General features: G+C 43.8%; 1 long non-coding RNA gene across 1 annotated transcript; it reads right to left on the bottom strand.

Annotated features, from left to right (window-relative positions):
• Positions 1-942: 942 nt before the first annotated feature.
• On the bottom strand, positions 943-6582 carry LOC149123282 (uncharacterized). The gene is made up of 2 exons (XR_016217723.1): positions 6116-6582; positions 943-2018 (listed from the first exon to the last, which is right to left on the bottom strand). It is a non-coding gene; the product is annotated as an uncharacterized LOC149123282 (long non-coding RNA).
• Positions 6583-7807: the final 1225 nt, after the last annotated feature.

Genomic DNA, 7807 nt, shown 5'->3' with positions numbered 1-7807 from the left:
GCCATTCTAACGGGGGTGAGGTAAAACTTCCTTGTGGTTTTGATTTACATTTCTCTGTTGAATGGTGATCCTGAGCATTTTCTCATGTATCTGTTGGCTATTTGGATTTCTTTTTAAAAATACCTGTTTAAGTCCTTTGCCCATTTCTGCACTGGGTTGTTTGTTTTGTTGTGGAATTTCTTGAGCCTCTATATATTCTGATTACTAATCCTTTATCAGTTACATAGTTTGCAAATAATTTCTCCTATTTTGTCTGTTGGCTCTTCACTTTGCTGAGTGTTTCATTTGCAGTACAGAAGCTTCTCAATTTGATGTAATCCCATTTGTCAGTTTTGGCTTTGATTGCTTGTGCCTCTTTGGTCTTTTCCAAGTAGTCTTTTTCTATGCCAATGTCTTGCAGGGTTACCCCAACTTTCTCTAATAATTTGGTATCAGGTTGTTATTTAAATCTTTAATCCATTTTAATCCATTTTGAGTGTATTTTTGTAAGGTGTAAAGTAGGAGTTTGCTTCATACTTCTGTTAGAGTCGACCGCCCGAAAAACGTCACCAAGAGACACGTCTCTTATGCAAACAGCACGGGGAAGCTTTATTGATTATCCAGCATGCTGGGGCTGCCTGATCATACAAAAGCAGAGCAGCCCCGAATAACCAAAGGTTAGGGTTTATAAAGGCAAAAACCACAAAATCGGGAGAGGGGAGAGAACACACGGTTGCTAAGCGGTTGCTAATATCTTACAATCAGCAATTATGATCTTAAGACATAGACAAATCACATTTTCATTATTAGCTCAGGTAACCCAGGTGTAACCTTTTTATTTTTAAGCTTGAGCAATCATGCTAGGGGGTTTTTGTGTGTTGCCAAGGGTGATGTAGTGCACTGCTATTGTCCGACTATTTGAGATCATAGTTTCAGACCAGAGTCTCACGGTGGTGGGGGGGGTTGCTTTCCTAGAATGCAGTCTCAAGTGCTCCAAAATGGAGTCCCTACTGTCAAGGTGCTACTTCACTCTGTCTTATTTTCACAGCTGCACCAGGAAGGTTTAAACCTATAAGCTTAACTTTTTACACCCACACACATACAATTTTAACTCTTCATTCCCCACTCCTTGTTGTGAGGATCTCTAATCTTAGAGATTATTCGTTTTTGTCTCTTTTAATGTGACATATTGTTGTCTTATGACCATGAGTTTAACATTTTTAACTTGTTTCTGTATGAAGGTGATGAGTCTATTTAACACACAAGGTCCTACGGTTACAATTAGGAGTAGAACAATTAAGGGTCCTGCTAGGGCTGACAGTAGGGTAGTAAGCCATGGGGACCGGCCGAACCATGACTCAAACCATCCCTGTTCAGTTTCCCTCTCCCGTTGCCATTGTTCCAGTCATTTTTTTTTTTTTTTTTTGAGTTTGGCCATGGAGTTTCTAATCACCCAGGTTCAGTTGGCATGAAAACAACATTTTTCCTTTAGGGCTGCGCATAACCACCCCCCAACCATGAAAATGAGATTCAACCCCCGCCTGTTCTGTAATACTGAAATGCAGATACTGGGCCGCATCTGGGAGATTGTGGAAGATTTGTCAGGCAGAAGGGGCGGGGATCTCCACCTGGCAGGTTATCAGGTAGAAGGGGGCAGGGCAGGATGCGAAGGCCAGGCTGCCCGTGAAACATTGTCAGGATGACTGAGATGCAGATGCATATGCTGGACACATTAGGCCTTTATGTCACACACACATAAGCTCATAACTGACTTTCTGCCTAATATTTTTCCCTCAAGAGGTAATACCCCAAATTCTTCTTTGGGATTATGGATGGAGTTCCGTTTTCTGTAACTTCTTTGAAGCTGGCATGTGGGTGTTGAGGGGGATTTGGGTATTTCCTCTTGCTACCTGTCTTATGGTGTGCAACAGTGGCCTTGGAAAGACTGTGTTGCTCGGTCCAGAGGGCTGCTCAAGTCGTCCAGTGGAATGGGCTGGAAGTCTTGCCTGATGACCATTTGGAGTTCAACAGCTTTTAGGCTGTTAGAGACAAAACGAACAAGGGCATTAAAAACACACGGCCCAAAGAGAAGCATCAAGATTGCAGAAGTTAGTGGGCCAAGGAGAGGAAATAGCCAGGATTTTTATGATCAGATGTTAGGCCAGAAATCCCAGCCCTGCTTGGCCTGGTCCTGGAGCTGTTTGGCTTTTTCCAGAAAAAGTACAAATTTGGGTTTGTGTCTGTCTAGTCTGATTGACCCAGATACTCTCTCTCTCTCTCTATATATATATATATTCGGATATCTAGTAGCCACTTTTGCTAGGAAGTTAAGCCAATGTACAAGATGAGAGTCTCAGGCTGGGAAAGAAGACAGACTAATGCATTATTTACATTTAACTATTTATATTATGGATTATTGTGCACACCCCTCAAGAGATGGGCCCTTTAAGTCCTCAGTGAGGACCTGTCCAAATAGGTGTAGGGCTATCTGAGTTAGCTGTTACTGAAAGCCCTGTTTTTAGGAACTGGCAGGGAGGGCTTTCTAATGTTATTGGATAGACTTTTAAGGCCTGGCTGGGTGTGTGAGGCCCAGAGCTATCCATGGGATGCTGGAAGAGAATTGAAAGAGATGCAAATCTCCTTTAAGGGAGGCACCCTGTTGACTTGCATTACTTGGCTGGACTAGGAGGAGAGCTGAATAGGAGGCTGATAGAAATAGGCAACTTACATTTCACTGACCCTAGGCCATCCCCTCAATAGCAGTGGCTGGAGCTGGAAGCTGGGCAGAGGCTGGGCAGAACCAAAGGCTTTTTAGCTCGGGGCCACAGGGTCTGCGGTTCTGAACCAGGAGTCCTTCGACACCCAGGGCAGTTCCATGTCCGGTGACCATGCTCTTGGCAGAGCTGACAGAAGGCATTTGCTGTCATGACAGCTGCTTGCCCAATGCCCTGGCTCCTTATATCAGTAACAGGTGTCTTTTGGGGTGCATTGGCCTTGCTGGGTCTCCTTGACAGCAGATCACTGTGTAAAAGCAGCCATTGATTGGCCTGTTGCCTATCCTTTGCTGCTAGCTTGCTCCTCGTTCTCCTGGTCTCTAATAAAGTAGACCAAGGAGCCAGCCTCTATGCTGTCAGTCAAGCGGGTGCTCAACCCAACCCTGATTTTTGGAGATTTTTTTTTTTAATATCAGGGTGAGCTAGAAAAACTATGGTCATGGGCAAATTCTGACACTTAAGACCGTGCCCATGAAGAGAACTATGACCTTTTAGGTAAGATCAACTGTGGTGACCTGTTTGTATACTTTGAGGTCGTCAGTGTAACTTTTTATTTTTTTAGTTTGGTTTAAAAGGGGAGTTCTGCCCATTTACCACATACACCGAAAATTTGATGTAGCTGTTAGTTTAACCTCTTTTTTTTGTTTGTTTTTGTTTTTGTTATGTTGTTTGGGGCCCTATACTGTGGCCAGGCATTATTACAGAAAAGGTCAGTAGTAATTGATTAAGCAGACACTGTTAAAATAGACGTTACAGTTTTTGCAGAAACAGATTCCAAGATTTAAACCCATTGTTATAACAGAAGATCAGACTTCAATTTTAGGTCAGTGTAATTTTGGCATTAGCACTCAACTCTGTAAACAATATTTTAAAATCGTAAACATTTTAAAACTTTTTATGACTTGTTTACACCTTTTGAAACTTTATACCCGTAGTTACTTTTACATAGCCTTGAATTGTCATGTATGGACAACCTATGAGAATACATGTTAACAAACTCAAACAGTTTTTTTTTTTTTGAATTTGAGATGTTAAAAGTATATATAATATATTTTTCCCGTTTTACTTAGCAGTGATGCCTAGATGACTTAAGACACTGAGTTATTAATGAATACCACACCATTAAAGTTTAAAGCATATCAAAGACATGCAAAACTGAGCAAGCAAGCCACTGAGCAAACCAAGGGCATTTGTATTACCTTAATTTTCTGAACCAATCTGCATTGGCTTACTTTAGTTAACATCATAAAGGCTTGTATACACAGAATTTACTCTTATTTTTATAAGACCACTTTAGCTGGAAAGCAAAAACATGAATACAGCATAGGTCTGACACCATTTATAACATTTTAATACATTTTATATAATCTGAATTGACCCAAGCAGCTGTTACTTTAACAAATTTAGAGTCTCATCCTTTGAGAGTTCCAGGGATCCGACTGGAAGCCCAAAGTTGGAAGACTCGGTTTAGAATTTAAGCTGTCAGAGAGTCAAACCATTTAGCCAAAATTAGTACATTTCTGATCAGTTGGGTAATCACTCAGACATTAAAAACAGATAACCAATGTAAATAAACTTCACATTGTAGTTTTTCCAATCAAGACTCTAATGGCAATAGAAAAACACGAAACCTTCAAGACAGGTGAACGCTCTCAAATGAGTCAGGGACAGCAGCACAGAAAAGAGTTGATTACCAGCATATGAACCCATTGTTTAGGTTTTCATTAGCTGCAAAGAGAAAAACCCATCAGGTTGGAAAGGGTTAATGGCTTAAGGTTCTGGCTCCCTTAGGTAAGGCCAGCATTAGTATTGAATTGGAAATTCCTCCAGGAGAGGAAAAAGAAGCAGCCCTGGGGTGGGGGCTCTGCCTAGAGATATTTGGCTATGCCTGCCTGGGTGCACCAGGCCACATGGACTAGAATAGAGTGCAGAGAAAGGCTGTGGTCCCCCATTTACAGGGAAGACTGCGCACATGGGGGCCTGGCAGGACTAGCCGTGGGGTTGGGTAGGTGCGCCTTTTCACCAAGAGTGTTGGGAACCTCCTATAATTTAACCAAAGCCAGATTAATTAGGACTACTGCTGACACTCAGTCAATTACAACAGTTAACTAGCTCTTTTCCAGATTTAGTCCTCAGGTAATCAAAGCTTAGCAACAGTAATAGTTCACAAAAAAACTTTAAGACACACCAGAGCTACCATAAGCTGCAAAGACAGAAAACTTTCTACCAGGTTGGAAAGGGTTAACAGGTAACAGGTAACAGCTTTTCCCTGGGTGGAGAGACCTGTGGAATTTCCCTCTCCCTTTCTCCTGGCCAGTGGTATAGAATGGAGATGAGGAGAGCAAAAGAGTGGGGGAGGGAGCCCCCGGGAGGAGGAGGAAGGCAGAAAGCAATGAAGCTCCTCATGTCTGGGGGCTGAGTGGGGTTTGAAATCTCCTATCGCTCAAGGTTACCCACTACCTAGTTGTCTGAGTTTACCTGAAGGGCCAATATTAGCCTCGACTGAAGCTAAGCCCTGCTCGCGTAGCAGTAGGCAGCGTGACAGGTGTCCCTCTGAGAGAGAGACCTGATCCTCGGGTCGCAGTCCAGCTGCCGAGAAGCCCAAGCGAGCTCAGGGGGTCTCCAGGCTCTCAGCCAACTGCCCTTCCTAATTTCCCTCCCGTTCCTTACAATCCCTCTGGAGTTTCGGCTGTAGCTAAGCTGTGGCGGGGGGGGGGGGGGGACTCCGCGTTCTCGGAGAGCTGTGGGGTGCCAGACACTCAACGGTCACTTCCACAGATCCAGTCCCACTTGAGGGAAGGAATATTGACCTCCGATGTCTGCTCAAAATCCCGGTCCGGGTGCCCAAGATGGCCAGGCAGGAGAATGGCCTCTTTCACTCAGCAAATGAGTGGTAAATGGAATGAGCCCTCTGGGGGGCCAATCCACTCAGAGCAGGCCATTCAGAGGCACAGAAAGACTGCTGCTTTACCTTCTTAATCAGGAGAGAGAGATTAGATCCCCTAGCCCCTACATCAGGCCAGTGAGCCAAAGTAAGAGATAGCGGCGTGGACACAGTTTGACCCATGTTACAGACAGAAAAGCAATTCCCAAAAAACTGAAACCTAAAATGTAACTGCTGTTGGCACAAAACTCCCGCCTAGGGGAATTTCTGATGGGAGTTTCGCTGAGCGTCCTCAGTCTCCTGGTCCTCTCGGGGTGTCCCCCAAGGTGGTAGCCTGGGGCTTCCAGGCACGTTTGCCAGCCACAGTGCGTACCGTGCCAACCCAAAAACCAAAACCGAAACAGGCCTGTAACCTGAAAAACTGAAACCTGAAGCGCGCATATACTGAGTCCCTAGCTTAGGCGCCTTTTTACTTTACCCCAAGAGACGTCTGCTGGAGGCGTCCACGGGCAGCCGCGATCTCGCTGGGGCCTCCAAATGTTAGAGTGGACCGCCCGAAAAACGTCACCAAGAGACACGTCTCTTATGCAAACAGCACGGGGAAGCTTTATTGATTATCCAGCATGCTGGGGCTGCCTGATCATACAAAAGCAGAGCAGCCCCGAATAACCAAAGGTTAGGGTTTATAAAGGCAAAAACCGCAAAATTGGGAGGGGGGAGAGAACACACGGTTGCTAAGCGGTTGCTAATATCTTACAATCAGCAATTATGATCTTAAGACATAGACAAATCACATTTTCATTATTAGCTCAGGTAACCCAGGTGTAACCTTTTTATTTTTAAGCTTGAGCAATCATGCTAGGGGGTTTTTGTGTGTTGCCAAGGGTGATGTAGTGCACTGCTATTGTCCGACTATTTGAGATCATAGTTTCAGACCAGAGTCTCACGGTGTCGGGGGGGTTGCTTTCCCAGAATACAGTCTCAAGTGCTCCAAAATGGAGTCCCTACTGTCAAGGTGCTACTTCACTCTGTCTTATTTTCACAACTGCACCAGGAAGGTTTAAACCTATAAGCTTAAGCTTAACTTTTTACACCTGCACACATACAATTTTAACTCTTCACTTCTGCATGAGGAGATCCAGTTTTCCCAGCACTATGTGTTTAAGAGACTATCCTTCTCTAGGATTGATTTCTGCATTTATATTCTGTTCCATTGGTCTATCCATCTGTTTTTGAACAAGTACTAGGCTCTTTTGATTACTGCACTATAGTATATCTTGAAACCTGGGGGCGGTGCTGTGATACAGTGAGTTGATCCTCCACCTACAGTGCTGGAATCCCATATAGGCACCAGTTGAAGTCCTGGCTGCTCCTCTTCCAATCCAGCTCTCTGCTATGGACTGGGAGGGAAGTAGAGGATGGCCCAAGTGCTTGAGCACCTGTGTTCGCATAGGAGACTTAGAAGAACCTCCAGGCTCCTGACTTTGGATTGGCCCAGATCAGGCCATTGTGAACAATTGGGTAGTGGACCAGTGGATGGAAGACCTCTCTCCCTCCCTCTCACTGTCTGCAACTCTACCTCTTAAATAAGCCTCCAGCTTTGTTTTTGTTGTATAAGATTGCTTTAGCTATTCAGGGACTCCTGTGTTTCCATATGAATTTCAGCATTCTTTTCTATATCAGAGAAGATTGTCCTTGGTATATTGAATCTTTAAATTGTTTTCAGTAGTTTGGAGTTTGATATTGATTCCAACAATCCATGAACATGAACAATTTTTCATTTTTTGTCTCATTTCTGTCTTTAATATTTTGTATGTCTCTTCACAGAGATCTTTGACATTGCTTAAATTTATTCCAAGGTAGTTGATTGTTTTTGTAGCTATTGTGAATGGGATTGATGTTAGAAGTTCTATGTCAGCTGTGGTATTGTCTATATACAGAGGCTATTGATGTCTGAGTGTTATCTTATAGCCTGACCTAATCCAATCTGATATATAAAAGATTATTTATATATTTATTTATTTGAGAGGTAGAGTTATAGACAGTGACAGGGAAAGACAGAGAAAGGTCTTCCTTCCATTGGTTCACTCCCCAAATGGCCACAATAGCTGAAGCTTTGCCGATCCGAAGCCAGGAACCAGGAGCTTTTTCCCAGCCTCCCACATGGGTG

This window comes from Oryctolagus cuniculus, chromosome 12, assembly GCF_051225735.1.
Source record: "Oryctolagus cuniculus isolate XC-2025 breed Fujian yellow rabbit chromosome 12, ASM5122573v1, whole genome shotgun sequence".
Lineage (NCBI taxonomy): Eukaryota > Metazoa > Chordata > Mammalia > Lagomorpha > Leporidae > Oryctolagus > Oryctolagus cuniculus.
This window is presented reverse-complemented; position numbering and strand designations above follow the sequence as displayed.